The 24117-nt window shown below is 40.8% G+C and overlaps 1 protein-coding gene across 16 annotated transcripts in view; it reads right to left on the bottom strand.

The window, feature by feature from the left end:
- FOXP1 (forkhead box P1) overlaps positions 1 to 24117 on the bottom strand; it is a 539690-nt gene that overhangs the window by 263036 nt on the left and 252537 nt on the right. The window contains exon 1 of one of the 16 annotated variants that reach the window (XM_080995716.1): positions 1202 to 1221. The exons of the other annotated variants lie outside the window; for them this stretch is intronic. The gene's annotated coding sequence lies outside the window, so the exon portion shown is untranslated. Of the gene's footprint in view, positions 1 to 1201; positions 1222 to 24117 lie in introns of those variants that run through there. 16 annotated transcript variants of the gene reach the window in all.

The following is a 24117-nucleotide window of genomic DNA, read 5'->3' as shown; positions in this document are numbered from 1 at the left end:
TCTCACCAAGTTGTAGAATATTCTATCTTAGATCCACCAAAACCTGAGCACTTGGCAGAGGTCTTGTGGACAGATCATTTCACTTGTCCTTCTGTTGGTCAAGGGCTTTGGAAGTGTCCAAAGTTTATCTCTCATTGTAGTTAATAATTTATGTCAGGTGTGGGGAACCTTTGGCTCTCCATATGTTGATGAACCATAACACCCAGCAGCCCCTGCAAGCATGGTGAATGGCCAGGGATAATGTAAGTTGTAGTTCTACAACATCAGGAGGGCTAAAGGTTTCCCACACCTGATTTATGTGGTGTCATTCATGATAATTTTCAGTAGGAATAGGAAAAACGTGGCCCTCCACATGCTATTTGACTCAAATTCCCATTAATTGCAGCCAAGGATAAGGGATGATGGAACCCAATAAAATCTAGAGGGCTAAATTTTCCCCATCCCTGCTTTATGAACCTAAGAAAAATACATGTTCCAGTCCCAAGGAACTGACAACCTAAATTTCAACAGAGGAGAGAAAAGACAGGGGCAAGGGTAACATAGGAAGAATGTGTATGTATATAGTTATGAATGTATAAGCTTAGCTTCTATGGGACAGGGGTGGGGAATTATTTTATATTAGAGGGAACTGAATCCTATGGGGGGAATCAGCTGTACACAAATAAAAAACACCTCTTCCACCTGAGGAGGAAGACCTTCGAAAGTACAGATTAGATCGTTCTTGGCCTCTGGCACTAAGCAGAGTCTTGCCTCAGGAGAGCTTTGAAGTTATGGTTCAGGCTGAAAGCCAAGCCAACCCACACATTTAAAGGTGTTCCTCCTCAGGCAAGAGGTTGCTCAGTCCTGGGCAATCTCCCACCTGAGAAGGGATATCTGAAGGTGTGAAGCAGGCAGCATATCTAGGTCTGCTCCAAATTTACAAAGCTCTGGGGGTGGGAGGTGAAACTCAGCTAAGGAGTGGATCCTATTCCTGGGTTATTTAATCCTATGTTAGATTGTGGCCTATTGCACCATGGCTCAGTTTTCCCAACTTCGATGAGATTTAAAATTAATGCAAGAAAAAAGAAGCAATAAATAAGTCTTGATTCAGAAGGCAACAAGAGTGAAGTCACTATGTCCCTTTTTAATGTAATCAGGAATCTCATCTGCCTGAATACTGGACAGTGAAAAGAAAGAGAGAAAATTAGGCAAAACAACATAATTTTGCAGGTGCTACCATCTAAATCCTTTCTCAGTGCAACATGCCATTCTTGGGAAGTAGATATATATTATCCTGTAGAAAAGCGAGAAGAAGCCATCAAGTACGAGGAGGATACTTAAGTCTGTCGAAAACCTGAAGCCAACAGCTCCTCTTCTGCAAATGGCTAATACATTTACTTGACAGATGTGGCTTTTACATCTATGGTTTTCCAGCTCAGCTTTGGTATATGGAGATTGCTGGAGTGCACAGAGTGCAATAAGATGAACTATTGGGCATAGGATGCAGTCACCAGTTGTGAGATCTCAGGAAACTCAGGATGAGAATGTAAATGGCCATAGAAATTTTCAAGCTGCACTTACTTCTATGTAAGATAGAATCAAGCAACTGGATGAAGAAAATGTCCTGAGGGTTTCACGTGTTTGGTACCAAGTTCTTAGAATAGAACATGACAACTACTAGCCTAGATAACAGGGCTGCTTTCTGAGCTTTCTGATTGTCATTACTGCATTACAATATTGTAAAAAAAAAAAAATCATATCCACTATACAGTTAAGAAGTAGAGATGTCGCTCCATTGGATGGTGTCAAGGTGGAAATATTCCACAACAGACTACCCTGTCCTGCCCCAAGAATGCCTGAGAGCCACTAAAGTCACTAGTTTAGTTGGCTTTAAAAGGCATCTAGGCAAATTAAAGATCTATCAATGACTGTCCCACATGATGGATGAAGAGCTACATTGGTGTTGTGGGTGGGTGGGGTTCTTGCCACCAGGAGCCTGCTTGGCTTGGATGCTGGGCTCAGGAAAAAATCAGGAAGTTCCATCCATCCTCTCCTCATCCATTCACTCATTTGCATGCAGTTCCTGATTGCCCACGGCTACTGGTCCATGGATCAAGGTTACACTTCCACCATATATTTAAAAGAAACACACAACAATAATCCTGGGAACTGTAGTTTATCTATGCATACAGTTTCCTGCACCCTGAACAAGCTACATATCTCAGGATTCATTTTGTTGGGGAGGGTGTCTTAAAATGTGTTTGAAGTGTATGGTGTGTACAATATAAAGCTGTAGTATGCAGTTACTGGGAGGCAACAGCAGGGTTAGGACTACACAATTCTTGTTCTGCTTGTGCTGCTTCTGGAGGCATCTGACCACTAAGGACACAGGATGTTGGAGAAGATGGACCTTTGGCCTCACTAAGCAGGGCTCTTTTTAGGTTCTTAAGGAAATCTTCCAAGATTACCTTGGAAACTGTGGTGCCACAAGTCCCAAGGATATAAGAAAGCTATTCTGAGATCAATTATTTTGTTCCATAATGAAGGTGGGGAGTGAACACCCAATGGAATCAAAGAGAAACAGCACTCCATTGCTTTTGAATCTGAAGTAGGAACACCAGAAGGCTAGCTTCCCATGAAACATAGCACTGGAAAACCAATCTGTCATGAAACCAATATGGAAGCCACATAAACTAAACTAACGTGAAGGCAAGAACCATTAAATAACAGACAGTTGGCAAACCAAGTACGGAACATCTCTTTTGTTTACTGTGTACTATTTAAAAGGGTGGAGGGGGCAGTATAGTATTGCTCAATCTTTTTATACGATTCACCCAGGAAATGACTAATGTGAATGTTTACAGGCAACAGCACAAAACTATTTTTGGTCATGGGATGTTGTTCAAGACAAGATTTCCAAAAGCCTAATAATAATCTTTAGCTAACAAAAACCTCTCACAGCATACCGGTCCTCCAAGGAAAAATGGTGTTTCCTTTCATGGATAGTTAACAATGTAGCAATATTATCAGGAAAGAAAGCAAAAGAAAAATAAATAAAACTAATCAGACTTCTTAATTTCAAGGCATCCTTCTCCATATTGCATTTTGTTATACAGCAAACTCATCCATGGGTTAGCTATGCAGTATATAAATCTTAGAAGTAAATAACAAAAAAATGACACCTTTGTGTTTTGTTCTAATGTGTTCCAAAGATGTTAATATGAGCAGTAGTTATAACACATGCTTAACATCGAAATGTTCTTTAAAATACTTTAATGTTTGATCCAGTCAACATCAAAAAAGAATAAAATCAGATTTTAAAAAATACAAAGTAGAATAGGTAGATAGAAAGATAATTATTAGAATGTCCATCTAATGTAGGCCAGGATGGCATTCTGAATATAGTTGATTTTAAAATTTGCCTGGTTATACTACTAATGTAACATATAGTGCTTTCAGTCTACACAACTCCATACATACATAGTTACTACAGTAGTTAATATGCAACAGTTCAATCCCAGGATTAATACAACAAAACAGTATACGAGGGTTCATTGCACATGTGTGTGCTTTTTAAAGATGGCAAGGGTACCAAAAGACTCAGCATTTGTTTATCTGGAAGCCTGTAATGCTGAATACTGAAAAGACACTTCCACCCCCCTGTTAATCCCAGCTTCTTAAGGGAACACTCAGTAAGATAATGAATCCTTTAAACGTTACATCTTGTGTCTTGCATTATTGTGGTGCACCAACTCTCCACATCAAACAGTCATCAGGACTATTACAAAGTGGGCTTATAAGAGAGTGGCTGAAAAGGCGCTGTGTGAAAAGAAGTGGAAAATTAAAGCTGAGGCAGACGAAGAAAGGGCTTAATTTACTGGCATGTACAGTATGCAAATGAGATTACTCTCAGTTTAACTGCATCATTTATGTCCATAATAACGGCATCATCATTACAGGGCTCAAATTAAATTACACCATAATTAGCATATCAAAGTGATTGGTTAAAGTTTAAAACAAATACCCAATTTTGTTAATGAACAGCTGTAATTGTCATGTACACTTCAATGAAAACTCCCTAAACAAATATATGTTTTAGAATAGAGAAAAGATTTTCAAGTAGACAGGTCTGCAGCTGAGGGAAATTGCCTTTTTTTTAATAATTAAAAAAAAAGACAGGATGACATAGATTATTCTGTTAATGTTAATATATGTTCATCTTTTTAAAGAAATAAAACATTCTATCAAAACAAGTCTGAACACCTTACAATTACTCTACTGAAACCAATGGAGGCAAAATCCGGTTACCGCTTTTGACCTTGAACTACTCGAACTCCCTATGCACAGGTGTCCTGTCTGCCACCAGTAAAGGACTTCTCAAAAAACATTATTTTCCTAACTTTTCCAAGATGTATCTAAGAAGCTGTGACATGCAAGAAGGAAACTTAAGAAACTTGCTACTGTACATACAAATGCCTTGCACTGAGATGCTGCTTAATTCCCTTATAAAATGGCTAAAAGGCTTATGGTCAGGAAACAAGGGTTGGAAGGAAGGGCATATTGGGTACACTTCCCCTGTATACTAGTACTCTAGCAAGTTGATGACATGATAACATAATAGGCAACCTACAATTCAATTTCCTTTAATGTAATCAAATGTACACAGCAGATTTTGGAGGTGGGAGTGGGGGATTTGGGGTCTCATTAAAATAGATGGAGAGGTGGTACTGGTGGTTCTGTCAATGTCAGCCTGAGAGCAAGTAATGTGCTTCTATAGATCAATCACTGCTAAAATGCATACAGTAAATGTACAGTAAAAAAAAAAAAATCATCCTCGTGCCACATGCAACTTAATGAATCAAGAAGCATGCTGCATAATATTAAAATATTATAAGCAAGCTTTCTGGCAGTTCATCTGGATAACAATCGAGACTACACATGACCATAATTGCAAAGCAGCAGTGTCAAAGGAATCGGCAATGTTAAAGAAAATAAAGCCCTCTCCCACTCACCCCCTTTTTGTTTACGTCTGTGTCACTGGACTATCATTGTCCAACTCTGAGCATTAAAATATGTATTTTGTGGCAAAAACGAGAATGCACTTTCAAAAATACTTAACAAGCAAACTGAATGTCTTATTAAATCGATATTATCAAAACAGTGTTCAAAGATTTAAAGAAAGTAGCTTTTCATTTTATTCATCGAGGAATCCATTAAAGCCTGAGCTCTGAAGTAGTATGTAAATTATGTGCCTTTCAAGGTAGAGCTAGGGCAAATTCACTCCATCAACTAATGATGAACCTCATTATGTGCAGAGAGTATTCATAATGAGGAAACAAGCCACCCGCCATTCCATGTTCTAACATAAATCCCTGTAAAATGTGAATTTCTCCATGTCTAATTAAAGGCTACTAATTCCTATTACCTCCCTCAACGTCCCCCTCCAAAAAAAACAGAACACAACACGCATATTTTTTTTAAAAAAAAGCATTTCTAGATTTTTGCAAATGATGACATTGATTATATAGCACTACTGCATATATACTGTGTATATGATTACTTCAAATTGCACCATTTCTAGCATTTGGGGGTTAGAATATTTTTTGAATACAAGAGCTCACTGATTTGCTTTTTTGTTTAAAAAGCTTCAAATTATTTAGTATCAGCCTATAGATCTCACATGAAAAATAAATAAAAGGAGGGGGAAAGGCAGTAGGGAATGTACAAAAAGAATAAACATATATCTGTGTGCACACATGTATGTGCATGTTCACACACACCCAACCAGCTATTAAGTCAATCAGAAAATTGACTATAGAAATGGCCAGAGTAAACAACAGGGGCAGAGTCAAGTCACTGTTAAGTGCTTTAGAATTCATTGATTTCAATGGGAAAGATTTAATACTGTATTTAATTCTCCAGTATATATCCATGGGACTTTAAAGTGCTTAACTTTTGCTACATGATGTCCTAGGGGTTGTAACAGCAGGCTGCAATTTTTTTTAGTACCTTGCTTCATCTTTGCAAATTCCCACATTTGCCATTTATACCGCTTAAGTAGGAATTTCTCAGGTCGGGTTAACTTATCATCTCTTCACAAGACTTTATATCCTTGTAGTTATTTGTGATACTGACCACTGCATTTTCCAGAATCAACATGGACAGGTTTTAGATTTTTAGGTTTCTCTGAAGTGAAGATTGTTAGAATCGTCTTAGTTGGGGCCTGTGTTTTGTTTTTCATTTCTCTATTTACATTAAATACTACACATACCTAAAGAGGGGGGCGGGGATGTTTAGTAGAAAATATCCTGCTGGAGCTGAGTAGCCAAAAAGAAATAACAACAATTACAAGAAGAAGAAGAAGAAGAAGAGAAGAAGAAGAAGAAGAAGAAGTGGTGGTTACACTAATACAGACAAGTATATTAGTAGCATGCCATCCAAAAAGTTCATATTCATGTGTAAAAAAAAAAAAAAAAGACACCATCACCTAATCATTCCAATGAAAGCTTAGAATTTGAATAAAAACTCGCACCTCCGAAAGAATAATTGTGCTTTACACAACCCTGCCTTGTTTATAAAAGAAATAAAATACACATATTAAAATATGTACATATTTACCAATATGGATTTGCTGGACCATCATATTTTTTTTTAAAAAAAATACTTTGTTTTAAAAGGGCATTGCTTCTTTAATTGTATAGAAAGAGGCTCCACTATAAAAAGCTTCTTGAATGAGTGCACGCTTACTCTTTCCTACACTCTGAGGAGGATTCCCCCCCCCCCCTTTTAGGTCAGCCAGTCATGCACTAGGAAGACAATCCTCCAAAAATAACTTGTCCCTCCCCCGGAGCACAGAGTTTAACAGCCTACCTTTGTTCTGGTCCTGCAGATAATAACTGGCAAGCCTCAAGACTGCAAAGATTTTGGAAGAGCCAAGGGTGGTTCAGAGTAATCACAAGTGGAGAAGATGACGGTGAAGGGAGAAATAACAGAAAAGCCTCTAAAAGAAATTGGTCTAGCTGACAATTGGTCTCAGCAACGCATTTGCATCTGTGGCACTGTTTATACAGGACTGAGTGCACCTCTGGGCTCCGGCAGCCTCTACAACTAGTGGCATTTTAAAAGGACGTAGGCATGAAAATCAAGAGAAACAACACACCTCTCTCTGGACGAAGGTCTGAGACACCTAAGGCAGAATATTGGGGGGGGGGGCGCTTTGCTTTTTGGTTTTGTTTTGCTTTAAAGCAGCGTCTGTATCATTATTAGTTTGAGTGACAAACGTCCCGGGCTAAATCGACATTCTTACCTTAATGTTCCTAGCAAAAGGCTCCGGCAAACAATGCTCATGGAAGGCGCATGCAAAAGACAGGTTTCAAGGGGTCAATCCACAGCTTTCAAAAAATTAATTTAAAAGAAAGAAAACCCCCCCAAAAGAAAAGGAAAATACCCACAGTGAGTCATATTTCCAAACAGACGCATCTCAGCTTGGGCTGCACGGTGGCATAAAGCAGGTTTACATACACAGAGCTGTGTGTCAGGAGGCAGAGTTCTTTAAGATTTACTTGACACTTATTTTCCGGGAAGCCTTTTGTGGAGTTGTGCCGTTTGTTTCTTATTGTCTGTGAAGCAGTTAGAAGCTTCTCCCTGAGGGGGCCCCTCAGCCCCTGGCTCGGCCGCTTTGACAGGGAGGTAACCATATTAGGATGTGTATGGTAAAGTAAACAATAACATAGTTGCAAAGAAATGGAATTTCTCTCTCTCTCTCTTTCGGTTAATGGTGTTGGTGTCTGCCCTGTTTTTAGCCGTTCCCACTAGTTTTGTGCTCTAGTTCAAACAGGCCTTCTTTTAATGAAAACAAAAAAGAGGGAGTGGGGAGGTAAAGGAAAGAAACAAGCATTTCCAGCTTCCAAACTTCTTTCTAAAAGGTTCCCCCCCATCTTTTTTTTTTTTTTTTAATGACAAGAGGAAAAAAAGAAAAGCTTTAAGCATCCCACTAAGAGGCATGGCAACTTAATTATTACGATGCACAACCAGTATTTTTGAAAGTCCCCACGGAATTATTAAGCAGGCTAAAGAACATTAAATGCAGTTGTTTAACAATGACTATCTTTTTAAAAGGCACAAAGCAAAGGTGCTAGTTAGAGTCCAAGCATAGCCACTGAACAGCCTCACCTTTACTAGATGTGTGAGTTGGGCAAGCACATGCAAGTCTGCTAGCTCTCCATGCTAAAAGCGTTTTATTCGGAACAGTATAGGCAGGTGTCAAGTTATTTAATTAGAGGCAGCACTACTAAGCATTTGACAGGCGAGCAGCTCCTCCAGAAACAACCCACCACCACCCCAACACACAAAAAAGAACGCATTCTAAAAGACACACTTTTTACACCAATTGCTATTTCAAAACCACAATGTCACTTACAAAGTAAGTTGCCAGGATCAGAAAAAAGCAGACTCTCCCCACATGAAGGCTGCAAACCTGTGCCTTCTTATGTGAGAGTTATGTTCCACTGACATCAGTCACACTTATGTACAGACAGCACTTAAGTTCTGGAAATCGTGAAAGACCAGGAAATCAATCGAACAGGGCACAAGACTGCAGCCTAAGAGATTAGCATCTAGAGGTGCAAGCTGAGTATAAAATCTACATATTTGAAGTCAGTGCGGTTGGGGGTGGGGGGGTGGGAGAGCGTGTGGAGAACACACACACATGTAGAGGCAGGCAAGTGAGTTCCCATGTCTTCCCCCAACCTAAGCAGGGTGCCTGGAGCAGTTACCCTTCCAGGAAGACATGACATGAGGTCAGGTCGTTTAAAAGTATTTTGTAGCATTACCAGTCAGCATAAGTCATCAGACAATGAGAGACAAAGCAGACATTCTCTGGAAAAGAAGCTGACAAAAGGGTTCAGGCCCGCCCCCCCCGGTGTTCCAGGCACCAGGGAGATAAGGGAGGCTGGGACTGGAGAATTAGTGGAAGACGTGAAGCAGGGGGTAGGGAGGCATTAGGGGTAGGGGGAACAAACTGAGCAAACGGGGGTGGGGGGGGAGAGAATATACAAATACAGCAGACACCTGCAAGGTCAAGCCTCTTCAAACTAATTCTCCCTTTTCTTGTTATGGAACCCTGAACCAGAATTTTGGTACAGAGTTCTTTCAAAACCTGCCTCCAGTTCTCTCCAAGCAACTGAATTTTCAGGGAGTTGAGACCCTGTGTTTCTCTCTCTGTACCGCCTTGCATGCAAGAACTAGACAAATAAATAAATGGATGGATGGATAGATGAAGGAATAAAAGGACAAGTTAACACAAGGAGATATCAAAATCAATGAATCACACAAACAACTAGCAGTTCAAAAGTTCAAAGACATGATGGCCAGTTCACTAACGTCCTAGTACTCAACCAATAATAAACTTGACTCCATCACTCCTCATACTATAGACAATTTCATAACATCATTTTCATTAGCTTGTCCTGGTGAAAACTGCTAGCTATTTATGTATATGCTAAAATAAATTAGCCATTTCATCGAGCAGCACGATCCGTATAAAATGCATTAACACAATGCTCAATTTTACAGTTGGGGTAAATAATACATCAATATATTCAAATACAAAATGATTTTATCTATATTATCATCATCATTGTTGTTATTATTGTGGAGCTCCTGCTCTTGCATTCTGCTCATGCAGAAAGTATTTTATTGGATTTATTTGTTTCAATTATATACATATATCACACACACGTACACACATACATGCATACCTACAGTGAAACAGTCCAATGAATCTTAGCAGTGGGATCTGGGGAGGGGGGGGGAATCCAATATTTAAAACAAATCGGCTTAGATCCAAAGAAACGTGAATGGAAGGAGAAAATGCACTAGTGCTGTTCCATGAATTCTTGTGGAAAAGCAAACAGGAGACGGCTTGAATGCATCAGGGTAAGAAGCAGGACTGGCTGCTGTTGTATATGAAGGGAAGTGCTCCATAAAAATATACTGAGAATTATCTTGTACAAAGTGTCACACAAGGGCTTGCACACACCTAGGAACTGCTCTGTATCTGGGGGTCACTTTTTCATGCCACACTCTTCTGCTAATTGGGAAAAAACCATTTCATGAAGGGAAGGTGCTTTTTCTGCTAGTGCAAGGGCAGCTTTGCTCCCAACCCATAGAGAAAAGTTCAGCCAATAGTATGGAAAACATTCTTTACAACATTAGATAATCATGCAATTTAAGAAATTTGAGCCAGTGAAAAAAAATTCTACATTGCAATAAAAATATGCAATGGAAAGGTGATGAAAAAACTAAAAAATATTAAGCAGCATTTGGCACTGGCATTCCATATACTACATTTTAGAATGAACAATCTGGAATCGCAGTTGAGGCTAAGGAGGCAAGTGTCAGCAGTGCCAACAGCCAGGTGAAGGTATCAGCTTGGGTCTCCAGGGGACATACAATATATTTAATAGCATAGGTATAGGTAAAATACATTATAATAAAAACACAGGAAGTCAATAAAAATCCACAAGTAACCCCTAATAACAACAGCGAATAGCTTCAGCAGCACAACAAACAGCAAACACCAGCAGCACAGTTGAAAAGACTACGAGAAAGGTCATTTGATCTGGAGCTGAAAAGATGTCCACAAAGATTCCAGGAAGACCTCACTGGGGAGTGTGTTCCACAAATGTGGAACCACAGCTTAAAAGGCCCATCTCCCTTTTCATCCTCCTCCAACCATCCCTGAAAGGAGGGACCCAGAAAAAAAGAACCTTAGATGAAGCCCTAAGGGTTAGGGAAGGCTGATACTGAGACAGGTGCTCCAGAAGTTATTTGGGTTCTGAGCCGTAAGGAGTTTTATAGGTAAACACCAGTACTTTGAATTGAGCTCTAGTCACCTAATCCAGCTGTGACAAAACTGGTGTTACATGCTCAGCTTGCATCAAACCTTTCAGTACTCTGGCAGCTGCATTCTGAATTATTTGAAGCTTCCAAACAGCCTTCAAAGGCAGCTCCATGTAAAGTGCACTGCTGTGATCCAATCTTGAGGTTAGCAGAGCATAAATAACTGCAGTGAAGCTACCCTTTTCCAGATAGGCATGTAGTTGGACCACCAGCCTGTTGGAAGGCACTCCATGTCACCAAGACCATTTGCGCCTTCAGTGATGGGAACCTGCAAACTATGAACCCGCTTCTTCAGATAGGAAGGATATCATATGGGTGGCATCCTTGAAAATCAATCATAGTGTCATTTACTGCTTCTCATAGGAGAGTGTGTGTCATATGATTTCCACCAATTTGTCTCATCTCACTTTCCTGGGCTGAAAATCCAAAATACATGGTTTCATAACAGGCGGAAATAGAAACATGCTATCCCTAGGTAACCCACCCACTGGATCATGAGGTGCGTGACTCAGTTACATATTACAACAGCCACACAGAGACAGCATGGAATAGTCCTCAGGCAGCAGTTGTAATGTGTATAAGGGCTCCCCATTTATATACACTCTGCTAAGTTCTGTGCCCCTCCTAAGAATCTGTGGCAGGGGGGTGGAAATTCTCCAGATGAAGGCACTAATCTGAATTAGGCACCCTATATTTTATGAAATCTGCCAGGTAGGTTCTGTTTCAAGTAGCTTTTCCACGTAGTGATTAATTATAATTTGTAGAATAGTAGGTATGATGCTATGAGTAGTATCTCTCAGAACATTAGAACGATACTAGGGCAGCACAAGCCATAAGCATGCGTCCACACAATATAGAAGGGGGTCTGTAAGAGAACAGCAAAAGCATAAAGCTCAAGAATTGTGCAGACATGTATCAAGCGTATGGGCCTGGTAGAAATAGTGCTGCTTTTGCATAAAAAATTAATGACTGAATTACTAAAGTGGGAATTCTAGCTTCCAGTATCTTTTTCCACCACAGGCCACTCAAGTGGTTTCACTATCACAGCATCAACTATGGCAAAAAGGCCATTAAAAGGGTCATTTCCAGAGTGAGCATTTCAAGTAAAGAAACCATGAACCTCTGTCCTAGGGCACAATGCATAACTTATATCACGTTAATTCCTTCCCCAAAACATGTTTCAGGGGACTCTGACAACCCAGGTGGTTCCTTCCCTCTTCTCCCATCAGCCCCCTTCTCAAATGCATTGTCTAGTAACATATTGAGTCAATGTCAAAGCTTAAGCTGGAGAAAACTTCATCATATTTTAAAGCCAGAACACTATATAAAAAAGGGAAACAGAACTGAATTCCCAACCCACAGGTTTAAGACATGCAACTTATTTCCTTGGTAAGTGTGTCAAAAAAGTAGGGGACTCAAAGCAGCTAACCAGTGCACAAACTCTGCCAATAATGGAGAATGTCTAACTATTTTTTATATATAAAAAAGTTCTTAGTTCAATGCTGTTCTTTTTTGTTTTGTGAAGAGGACAAAGCTCCACTTGGCACACAGAAGAAACCAAAACCTTTTACCCTCATTACTCGAACCATTTTTGAAGCTTGGGCTCTAGCTGTGAAAATCTAATTAATCAATTAACCAACTGCACCACTCAGCTGACCATATGTTAACTTAATTCCTTTAAAAAATATATTTCACATGAGCAGTTCTCTTTGCTCACCATTTATTATTGATTTATTTCAGTCTGCTGTCTGACCATCTCACAGCATCAAGAAAGGTAAGTGTTTTAAATGAATTGGAAAGCAATATTAGAAAAAGATGAAAAGGTAATACTGTATTTCATACTAAAATATGAAATATAGTTTGCTAAAATGGCCTTTCACCTGATTAGTCACAGCTATTAATTGCCAAGTGGCATACACAACATGTTCAACATGTTCAACAATCTACCAGTTCCACACAACTATGGAGAACAAGGTCCATCAATGGAAGAACAATAAATATCCTTATTCCCCAACATCATGGGGTGCACCATGTGGGCGCAGGGATAATCGTCAGTGGGTACTTCCTTCCTCTTTTGTTTATCAAAGCCCAAAATTCCTGTGGTCTGCGGGATCTAGAGGCCGCAATCAAGGCTCGCCAACGCTTTAGATACCACTCACGTTTGGCCAGCTTTAAAGTCTGTTTGTATGCTCTTTTGGCTTGTAAATAGGAGGATGGTAGAGCCTGGGCATTAGAGTTTTTGTATTCATTATAGATGGAACGAAGAAGGGATCTTGCTTGTTTGCAAGAGATGTTAAACCAAGGGGCCCCAGCACTGCAATGCGCTACTTTCGCCTTTTGAGGAGGTGATGTAAAAAAAGTGGTAAGGTTTGTTGTAAGAAGGTTAAAAAGTTTCAAAACCGAATTGGAATCTTGTAAATCAGTAGTTATTTGAGGTAGATAGGCAGTGATTTCCCTATGGAAAAAATCCTGGTATTTTTGGGCCACAGCCTCCGACCATTTGATCCCTCTTATTTTGGTCGCTGATGAGGTTTCCAGAGGGACTGAGTGTTTATAGTCCTTCTGGTACCGGAACAATGACAAAGTGGTCACTATTGGGAGGTGATCACTGAAATGTTGGTTTTCAACTTGGAAGGAAAGTACATTGACGGCCAAATTTGCGGAGATCAAGAGGTAATCGATAACACTGTTAGATGCTGGTCCCAGGTGAGTGAACTCCCCCGGTATATCGGGGGGAAGGTGCCGTTCAAGAATACTAGATTCAGGCGAATGGCCATTTGGTAAAGGGTCACTCCAGCTTTGTTTACTCTGTTGTCCTTTGAAGTTCTAATTCTAGCATGTTCCAAGTCAAAGTTGTCCAAACATGGGGGAGTCCACCATTTGGACTTGGTTAGTAGGTCCCAATTTGTGGCAATTCGAGCATTAAAGTCTCCCCCAATTAAGGAGTACGAGTTAGGGCATTTGGTATGACATGACAATAGGTGATTTTCAAATGATTCCCATCTCCAATCAAGATCAGGTGCTGAGCCTTCGGGGGGGAGATAAACATTAGTAATTAGTAATGAGGACTTCCCTTCTGCGATCAGTCCAGAAAGAGCAAAAGGCGGGGAAGCCCGTACCAGAGTGAATTTGGCGCGAAGTTGGAGTGAGATCCCAATCAAAAGACCCCCTTTGGGGCGACCACCTTTCAAGGAAGGGGAGGCCGGAAGTGTTAGAAGATCAAAGCCGTCTATGGTAATCTCTTCCTCATCCATGGGACTCTTATTATCCGCACTAAGTCCCCAGCTATGGTGAGAGATTCACCAATCACTTAGGGTAGAGAATCTAGGATACAAACTAAGAAGAGCCAAGTGGTTTGAACATGATGGCAACTTATTCTACATCTCTTTGTCATCTCAAGTTCCCTACTTTTGTATTATTTAAAGAAAAAACAACAATAAAATACTGCCTTATGGGGTTTTGTGAGAAGCAACAGATAATCATCACCCACTCTACTAATGTTTTCACCAGTGTAAAGGATTCTCCATAGCAAACTCGACTGCAGTGCATTGAAATAATGTCCCCTGATAACATAGATGTGCCACCCATTGCATGAATCTTTGTATCAAAAAAATTCAAACAACCTTGGATCATCAGGTTAAAATTCTCCACACTGTCTCAAGCCTTACTCTTCACCAGCCTGAGTTCCCTAGCTAGACTGAAAATCTGCCTAACATGATGCCATTTGTTTTAAAGGACAGAGCCTTTACATGTACGGCAGGGAGAAATCAGCAGCTGATCACTTGCTATCACTGTATCTCTATGCTGAGATAAATTTCCAACTTTTCTAAGTGTGTTCAAAGCCCTTTCACACTTTCACACCAATTGTGTCAAGGTAAACACCAGAACATACTGACAGCAACACTAGAAGCATCTCAGAAGTTCAGAAACAGCTGCAAAAGTTCCATTCCCTCTTAGCTTTACCTCTAAAGCTTTGCCTTTACATCTTAGAACAGAAGAGTGTTCACTACCTTATTAAACCTTTAAGCAACTGTCTGGGTGAACATAGCCATAGTTAGCAGCAAACAGGCTAAAGAAAATAAACACATATCAGCCCAGAATTGTACAAGCAAACTTCTAGTTTTAGGGACATGAATAGGGTAAGAACAAACCCATCACAGAGCGTCATTCACTCCAGAATACAGGGTTTTTTTAGCATGAAGATATGAAAGATTGTTGTGCTTTTAAGATCTAAGCATTATAAAGAAACTATCCCTTTGAGTGCTGTTTTCTTTTGGCTGCTGTGAACATGTTTGTGATTTGAGAGTGTCCCACACACCAGTTACATTTTTTACTGCACATGGTAATTGGATATGTCATTCAAGTAGTTATTCTCAGGTATCTGTTACCCATATCAAATGAATGTCCCTTGAAATGACTTGCATGAGGTGGTTTTTTCTGTCATCCTGCTCCAGAACTCTATTGAAGAGAAAGTCCGTAACGAAGTTATCTCTCGTTGTGCAAAGTGTTTCCATTCCAACATGCAAGTATTCCATAGGGTAATGGGGAAAGAAATATGTGATGTGCCATGCTACACACCACAGCAGCCATGTTGTGAAAATCTACGTATCTGAATAGCAATGGTATTTGTAAGCAAGTGGAACAAGCAAATACATCCATCAACAATTTGTATTCACAAGTAAAAGTATGCAGGGATGTGAAATAAAGAGTTATATTTTCAGCAACACGTCAATGAAGCTATTGCTACCAGTGTTGAAAATCCTCCTTCCTATCTTAGCCATTTTTATGGTAGATTCAAATACATGGATTTTTTCTTCTTCACAGCCGCTTTCAATTTCCCTGCATCTTTCGTTGCTGTACCTTATCAAGGAAGGGTGAAAGAGTATCCAATTTAATATCAGTTTGCAGGACTGGAGATTTCCTTCATATCTTATGCAGCAAGGAAAGCTTCAGGGGAAGGCTTAGGAGTAGGCATCAGGTTTTAAATACCTTGATTGGCTGGAACCTCAGATCCCATCAGGGTTGACTTAGTCCTTCATGTTTCTTTGGCAGATAAACTAACTTTTATCCAGTTTATTTTGCTGGGTACTTTTGAATGAACTCTTAAGAGCTGATGTCTTCCCTATTCTACGTAAGCTTCCTCTGAAAAACTCATTTGGCCTTGCATTGAGTCATGCATTGTGACTCAGGTTCCCCATCTGTAAATGAAAATAATTATTAGTCTACGGGAGAGTGTGACAAATAGAAGTAAACTTCCATAGTGGAGTTGTGAAGTTTGGTTCTCCACATTTGATCTTTGCCAAGTTGTAAATTAACAGAAAAGTTAAGTAATATCAGTCGCAACAAACCAATCATCTCCCATCCCGCTCTCCTTCCCTCTCCTAAACAACTGTCTTGTTTGGATGCTATATTTAGTAAATGCACACTCCGTGACTGTACTTTTAGTAGCAGAGGACACATGCTTTTAGTGAATAAATAGTAGGGAGGAAGAAAAAGTGGAAATGTAGGATAAAAAGAGAAAAGGCTTAATTAAGAAGACTGGCAGAAATTCCCTAAGATAATCACAACATTTTCTAGAAATGTATTCCAGATAGTATCACAAGTTTCTTTTTGTCTCTTAAAAAGGCCAGTTCTTTTCTCCTCTTCCAGATCAGTTAACTGCATTATACAAGAACATATAGAGTTTTGGCTTTCTGTGCTGCCATCATTAACCACTTGATTACCGTGACCACTCCTGCAATCTACATACCGCTATTTGTTACAGCCCTCTCTCAGAGTTGAGTGCCCCAAGCAAAGAGAAATACCTGGCCTAAATGTACAATGTTTCCCCTAAAACAACGTCAATATATTTTGAAACTTTCCTCCACCATGGATCTATGGTTTCACAATTAAAGATTATTAAACCTTCATCTAGCATGTAGAAGACAGAGGTGAAGAACTGAGTGCAAAAAGTCAAAAGTAATCAGGAGGTTCCTTCTGCACCCTTGTGCAAATTAATTGAAGCAAAGCATGTTTTCTATCTTACTCATAATCCTGTACTCAAAACAAACACGAAAAGTCAGCTGATCATTATGGTGTCAGAAGCCTGCAGCCAATAGAAGGAATGATGCACTTGCCACAATATATTGAGGTTCTATGAAAGAGTGTTATTCCAGAGCTGGAAAAGAGATATCCTGACGGTACTGGGATTTTGCAGCAGGACCTAGCCCCCTGTCACGCATCAAAAGTGGTGAAGAAATTCATGACAGAGCAGCAAATACAGGTACAGTGGTACCTCAGGTTACATACGCTTCAGGTTACATACGCTTCAGGTTACAGACTCCGCTAACCCAGAAACAGTGCCTCAGGTTAAGAACTTTGCTTCAGGATGAGAACAGAAATCGTGCTCCGACGGCGTGGCAGCAGCAGGAGGCCCCATTAGCTAAAGTGGTGCTTCAGGTTAAGAACAGTTTCAGGTTAAATACGGACCTCCAGAATGAATTAAGTACTTAACCTGAGGTACCACTGTACTTGATTGGCCAGGGAATCCCCTGGACGTAAATCCCATTGAGAATTTGTGGGCTATATGCAAAAGTCACCTCCATGCTGTAGACTATACAGCTATGGAGACGCTCATTCAGGCGCTGATTTAAGTGTGGTACAAGGATCTGAAAATCAACAGTGACTGTTTGAAACTCCATGCGAAACAGTGTTCAAATGCTGCTTAAAAATAGTGGAGGTCATATCCATTAAAATGTGAGTTTTGTACAATAAACTACATTGTTTGTTTCAATTAATTTGCACAAGGGTGTAGACCAAAAGGCAGGACAGAAATGTTCAAAAACAGCAGCAAGCATATACAAGTTGCATTCATCACATGAACTGTAATAGAATTTGCAGTTATGTTGTCCAGCTGCACAAGTTTAATGTATGATCCCAGATGTGGGTTCACATAAAAAATACTGCATTCAAAACAGAAAGTGAAAAGTGGAGGGAAAGTAAAAGCATCATTTTGCCATCACCACCCCTCACCCTGCCCTTCATATTACAGGACAGAACAAGCTGGAACCTGCTCTGGATTAAACAGCCAATGCCACTGCTAGGACAAGACATTCCGAAAGGAATAGGCTTACATGTAAACTTTTACGTTTGCATAGCCCATAACTGGGAAGAGAGATAGATTCTAATAAACAGGCAAGCTAGGATACAGCACACTAAAATATGGCAAACAACAAATCTCTCTACCCAGATCATAAAAAGAATTTTTCTGCAGCATGCATAAGGATTCAAGATTCAACTGTGCATTTCTAATATTGTACTTTGGTCTTCTGTTATAGCAGGCAAATTGCTTTGTCTTAATCTTTGTTCCAACAGGCCTTCCAAGTAATTATTGTTCTTTCTTTAAAAAGCACAGTCCCCTAATTTAGTACAAGTCCAATATGACATTTGGACTTCACTGTCTCTCAAACAAGAGCATTATTTCTACCAACAGCTCAATGACAAGCAGCTCTTAAGTTCCCAGACCTGCTTCAAAATGCTGTGGTTGGCTTGTTAAACAGCTTGTATGTGCTTTGCACATTCTGAGAGCCCACATTAAGTCCTACCCTACATGGGCTAAAATCATCTGGACAGCCAATGCTAGACGTTCCCTCAGTCAAGGAACTGAGGAATGAAGCAGAAAAGAGAACAGCCTTTACAGCAATGGCTCCAAGTCCATAGAACTGGTTTCCAGCTCAAGTTCCACCATAGCGCTTCTCTTTCATAAACAGTGCAATACTCCCCACCCCACCCCAACCAGAGAGACACACTTTATGAACAGGGAGCTTGTACTTCATAATACAGTGGTACCTCGGGTTAAGTACTTAATTGGTTCCGGAGGTCTATTCTTAACCTGAAACTGTTCTTAACCTGAAGCACCACTTTAGCTAATGGGGCCTCCTGCTGCCGCCGTGCCGCCGGACCACAATTTCTGTTCTCATCCTGAAGCAAAGTTCTTAACCTGAAGCACTATTTCTGGGTTAGCGGAGTCTGTAACCTGAAGCGTATGTAACCTGAAGCCTATGTAACCCAAGGTACCACTGTAGTGCAGCTCTACTACTTCCGGCTTTCAATATGCTTTGATGGCTGTTGGTTTTACTGTATGTTAACAATTGTTCTAACATTTTTTACTGCTTTAATGCACTTATAAGCCTCCTTATAAGAAAGATGGAGTGCTGAACCACAGGGAGCTTGAGGTAATTTTTATTTAGAAATCAAATTGACTCAGTATTATAGGTCTCACTTAACTAAAGTGTAAAAAAGAAAACACTTCTCAAGAAGTGTGACCCAAGACATCTGATACCATGAACTCCATCATAAGAGCCTTAAAGTCCAGCAGGCAATTTAAAATTAGGTAGAAGTGAACACAAGTGAAGGGACACAAGTGAAAGCACTGTTAATTATTTGAAGTTAGGGCTGTTATTACCTGTGTCAAAGGAGTTTCCCCATCAGTACACATCTATTTTAGGGGAAATTGAACTTGTTGAATTTCTGCTTGTAAGAAAACACTTCAAAGCACAGACAGAAATGGCAACTTTATTCACCACCCAATTGTTGCTGTTGGCACCAGTCTATCTCATGAGTGCCCCTACGGGTGTGAAATCAAACTGTAGTGTTAGCATCCCGGGGTGCAAGTCTGGGCAGTGTGTATGGAGGTCCTGGGCTGCCCAGATGACAAGACCCACATCTTGACCTTGCTAGTGTGGGCCAAAGGAAAGCAGAGCAATACGTTTGGCAGGAGCCTGAATGCAGGAGTTGCCAGGAGGAGGAGTAAAAGGCGCCCAAAGATGTCCTGCAAGGCAATGACTACAGGCAACCCCCAATTTGCATCGGGGTTGCGTTCCAGGTCATGGCGCATGCTGACAGAGCGAACATAAGCCATGCTGCCCCATTACACCCTCTTCTGGGTCTGAAAAAGGCCTACTGGTGCATGATTGCACATTCTTTGAATGCGCACATTCTTTGAACGCAGACAAACAGGGATTGCCTGTACGCATCTTTCTTTGGGGTTTACTCCAGAAGCGTTTCTCACGAATGAATATAGTTGCAAGGCAGAGGAGGTTTAGGATCAGAGCTTTCCTTCTCCTAGATGGGCTACCTTCCCAGGCTGACAAACCCCATCTGCCCCTCACTTCCCTCTACAGAATGTACAGAAACCGTGTTCTTGAGCATTGAACCCACTATAGGTCTTGTCCACTCAATCTGCCAGAGCCAGTCTTCACATACAAGTCCCTAACTAATTAAGGATTTGAGACCCATTGGCTACCCCCACCTTGTTTAGCCGGCCAGACAAAGCCATTCCCACACCACCCAATAAGCATTTATGAAAATGAACTTAATACTGTGTTTCACGTTCATCTCAGCCCTACTTTTTTCCAAAAGAAGAAAATGTTCAGTATGCTATGAGAACACAATCACATAAGACTTTATAAGGACAAATCAAGTGCATTTAAAACAAAAACAAAAACAGGTAACCTTGGTTTATGTTGCTTATAAGCATATTTACAAAACCTGATGTGATGCGATACACAAAAAAATGTCCTATTCCCATGAAATTAATATTTAGCATATACTAGGTTTTTCCACAGCAACTGGCTCTTATTCTGCAATAATATTTCCCTAAACAGTTAAAAAAATATTTATCACAAACAGAACATTACGACAGTGTTTGTATAAATATGCTTGTAGGATAAACAATTGGAAGAAGTAGCTTGCCCTTCACTGCAGCCTTTACCTTAGTGGGTTTTATCACAAGCAATATTAGCTCTGAGGCAGGCATACCAACTTTATGCCAAGGGACAGCACATGCAAGAACTGTGGGCATGATTCAGCCAAGGTTAAGCATTTGTAAGTTTCATTGATTTCAACTTTCTCTAGATTACAACCCAGGCAATAAGTGTGAAAGATAATATTAATTAGACTGATGCAACGTTGTATACCAGCATCTGTATCGGCAGTGCTGGGTCATCTTAGAATCATAGAATCATAGAGTTGGAAGAGACCACAAGGGCCATCAAGTCCAACCCCCTGCCAAGCAGGAAACACCATCAGACCACTCCTGACATATGGTTGTCAAGCCTCTGCTTAAAGACCTCCAAAGAAGGAGACTCCACCACACTCCTTGGCAGCAAATTCCACTGTCGAACAGCTCTTACTGTCAGGAAGTTCTTCCTAATGTTTAGGTGGAATCTTCTTTCTTGTAGTTTGGATCCATTGCTCCGTGTCCGCTTCTCTGGAGCAGCAGAAAACAACTTTTCTCCCTCCTCTATGTGACATCCTTTTATATATTTGAACATGGCTATCATATCACCCCTTAACCTCCTCTTCTCCAGGCTAAACATGCCCAGCTCCCTTAGCCGTTCCTCATAAGGCATCGTTTCCAGGCCTTTGACCATTTTGGTTGCCCTCCTCTGGACACGTTCCAGTTGGTCAGTGTCCTTCTTGAACTGTGGTGCCCAGAACTGGACACAGTACTCCAGGTGAGGTCTGACCAGAGCAGAATACAGTGGCACTATTACTTCCCTTGATCTAGATGCTATACTCCTATTGATGCAGCCCAGAATTGCATTGGCTTTTTTAGCTGCCGCGTCACACTGTTGGCTCATGTCAAGTTTGTGGTCAACCAAGACTCCTAGATCCTTTTCACATGTACTGCTCTCAAGCCAGGTGTCCCCCATCTTGTATTTGTGCCTCTCATTTTTTTTGCCCAAGTGCAATACTTTACATTTCTCCCTGTTAAAATTCATCTTGTTTGTTTTGGCCCAGTTCTCTAATCTGTCAAGGTCGTTTCGAAGTGTGATCCTGTCCTCTGGGGTGTTAGCCACCCCTCCCAGTTTGGTGTCATCTGCAAATTTGATCAGGATGCCCTTGAGTCCATCATCCAAGTCGTTGATAAAGATGTTGAATAAGACCGGGCCCAAGACAGAACCCTGTGGCACCCCACTAGTCACTCTTCTCCAGGATGAAGAGGAACCATTGATGAGCACCCTTTGGGTTCGGTCAGTCAGCCAGTTACAAATCCACTGAGTGGTAGCATAGTCAAGACCGCATTTTACCAGCTTCTTTACAAGAATATCATGGGGCACCTTGTCAAATGCCTTGCTGAAATCAAGGTAGGCTACATCCACTGCGTTCCCTTCATCTACCAGGCTTGTAATTCTGTCAAAAAATGAGATCAGGTTAGTCTGACATGATTTATTTTTCAGAAATCCATGCTGACTATTGGTGATCACAGCATTCCTTTCTAGGTGCTCACAGACTGTTTGCTTAATGATCTGCTCCAGAATCTTTCCTGGTATTGATGTCAGACTGACTGGGCGGTAATTATTTGGGTCCTCTCTTTTCCCCTTTTTGAAAATAGGGACAACATTTGCCCTCCTCCAGTCTGCCGGGACTTCGCCTGCTCTCCAGGAATTCTCAAAGATGACTGCCAGTGGTTCTGAGATCACATCTGCCAGTTCTTTTAATACTCTTGGATGCAGTTCATCTGGCCCTGGAGACTTGAATACATCTAAACTAGCCAAGTATTCTTGTACTATCTCCTTAGTTATTCTGGGCTGTGTTTCCTCTGCTGAATCATTTGCTCCAAATTCTTCAGGTCGGGCATTGTTTTCTTTATCGGAGAAGACTGAGGCAAAGAAGGCATTGAGGAGTTCAGCCCTTTCTGTGTCCCCTGTTTGCATTTCACCATCTTCTCCTCTGAGTGACCCCACTGCTTCTTTGTTCTTCCTTTTGCTACGAACATACCCATAAAAGCCTTTTTTGTTGCTTTTAACCTCTCTAGCAAGCCTGAGTTCATTCTGTGCTTTAGCTTTTCTGACTTTGTGTCTACACGTGCTGGCTATTTGTTTGAATTCCTCTTTGGTGGTTTCCCCCCTTTTCCATTTTTTGTACACATCCTTTTTTAATCTTAACTCAGTTAAAAGTTCTTTAGATAGCCACCCTGGCTTCTTTAGGCACCATCCATGTTTCCGTCTCATTGGTATTGCCTGACGTTGTGCTTTTACTATCTCCCTCTTAACAAACTCCCAGCCATCATGAACTCCCTTTCCTTTTAGTATTACTGTCCATGGGATCTCACCCAGCACTTCCCTAAGTTTTATGAAGTCGGCTTTCTTAAAGTCAAGAAATTGAGTCCTAGTATGCTTGGCTGCTCCTTTCCGCTGTATAGTAAACTTCAGAAGAGCATGATCACTCACGCCTAATGATCCTTCCACTTCTACCCCACTAACCAGGTCATCAACATTGGTTAGGACCAGATCTAAAATGGCTGTTCCTCTTGTTGCTTCTCCCACTTTCTGGACAATGAAGTTGTCTGCAAGGCCAGTGAGGAATCTGTTTGACCTTATGCTCTTGGCTGAGTTTGACATCCAACAAATATCCGGGTAATTGAAGTCCCCCATTACTACTATCTCCCTTCTTTTTGCATGCATGGCCATCTGTTCCAGGAAGGCATCATCTATGTCCTCCGTTTGGCTTGGGGATCTATAGTAAACTCCCACAATGAGGTCACTGTTATTCTTCTCTCCCTTAATTTTGACCCAAATGCTCTCACTTTGGCTTTGAGGTTCTAAATCTTGGATCTCTTCACAGGTATACACATCCCTGACATATAACGCCACTCCTCCTCCTTTCTTGTCTGGTCTGTTTCTCTGAAATAGATTGTATCCCCCCATTATTACATTCCAATCGTGGGACTTATCCCACCAGGTTTCAGTGATGCCTATTATGTCATATTTAGTTTGCTGTACCAAGAGCTCAAGCTCATCTTGTTTATTTCCCATGCTTTGCGCATTAGTGTACAGACATTGAAGTCCATTAATCATTCCCCCGTGTCTCTTATTTAAGGATTTTTTCCTCCCACCACTAGGTCTGCGTGCTGTTTGCTCCATTTGGTCTATGACATTTGGATGATCATCTTCATCAATTGATAGACTCCTACCTTCAGGAGCACTGTCTCCCTCCCCCACATTAGTCAGTTTAAAGCCCTCCTGATGAGGTTTCTGAGATTTTTGGCAAAAACATTTCTCCCAACCGTTGTGAGGTGCAGCCCATCGCTTGCCAGAAGTCCATCTTCAAGAAACTGCAGTCCGTGATCTAAGAATACAAACCGTTCCTGTTTACACCATTTGCGAAGCCAGCTGTTCACTTCCACTATTTTTCCCTCTCTCCCTGGGCCACGTCTTTCAACTGGGAGGACAGATGAGATGACAATTTGTG

The sequence above is a fragment of the Podarcis pityusensis genome, assembly GCF_964106645.2.
Source record: "Podarcis pityusensis genome assembly, chromosome: 2".
Taxonomy (NCBI): domain Eukaryota; kingdom Metazoa; phylum Chordata; class Lepidosauria; order Squamata; family Lacertidae; genus Podarcis; species Podarcis pityusensis.
The sequence above is the reverse complement of the archived record's forward strand: the minus strand, read 5'-3'. Positions and strand labels throughout refer to the sequence as shown.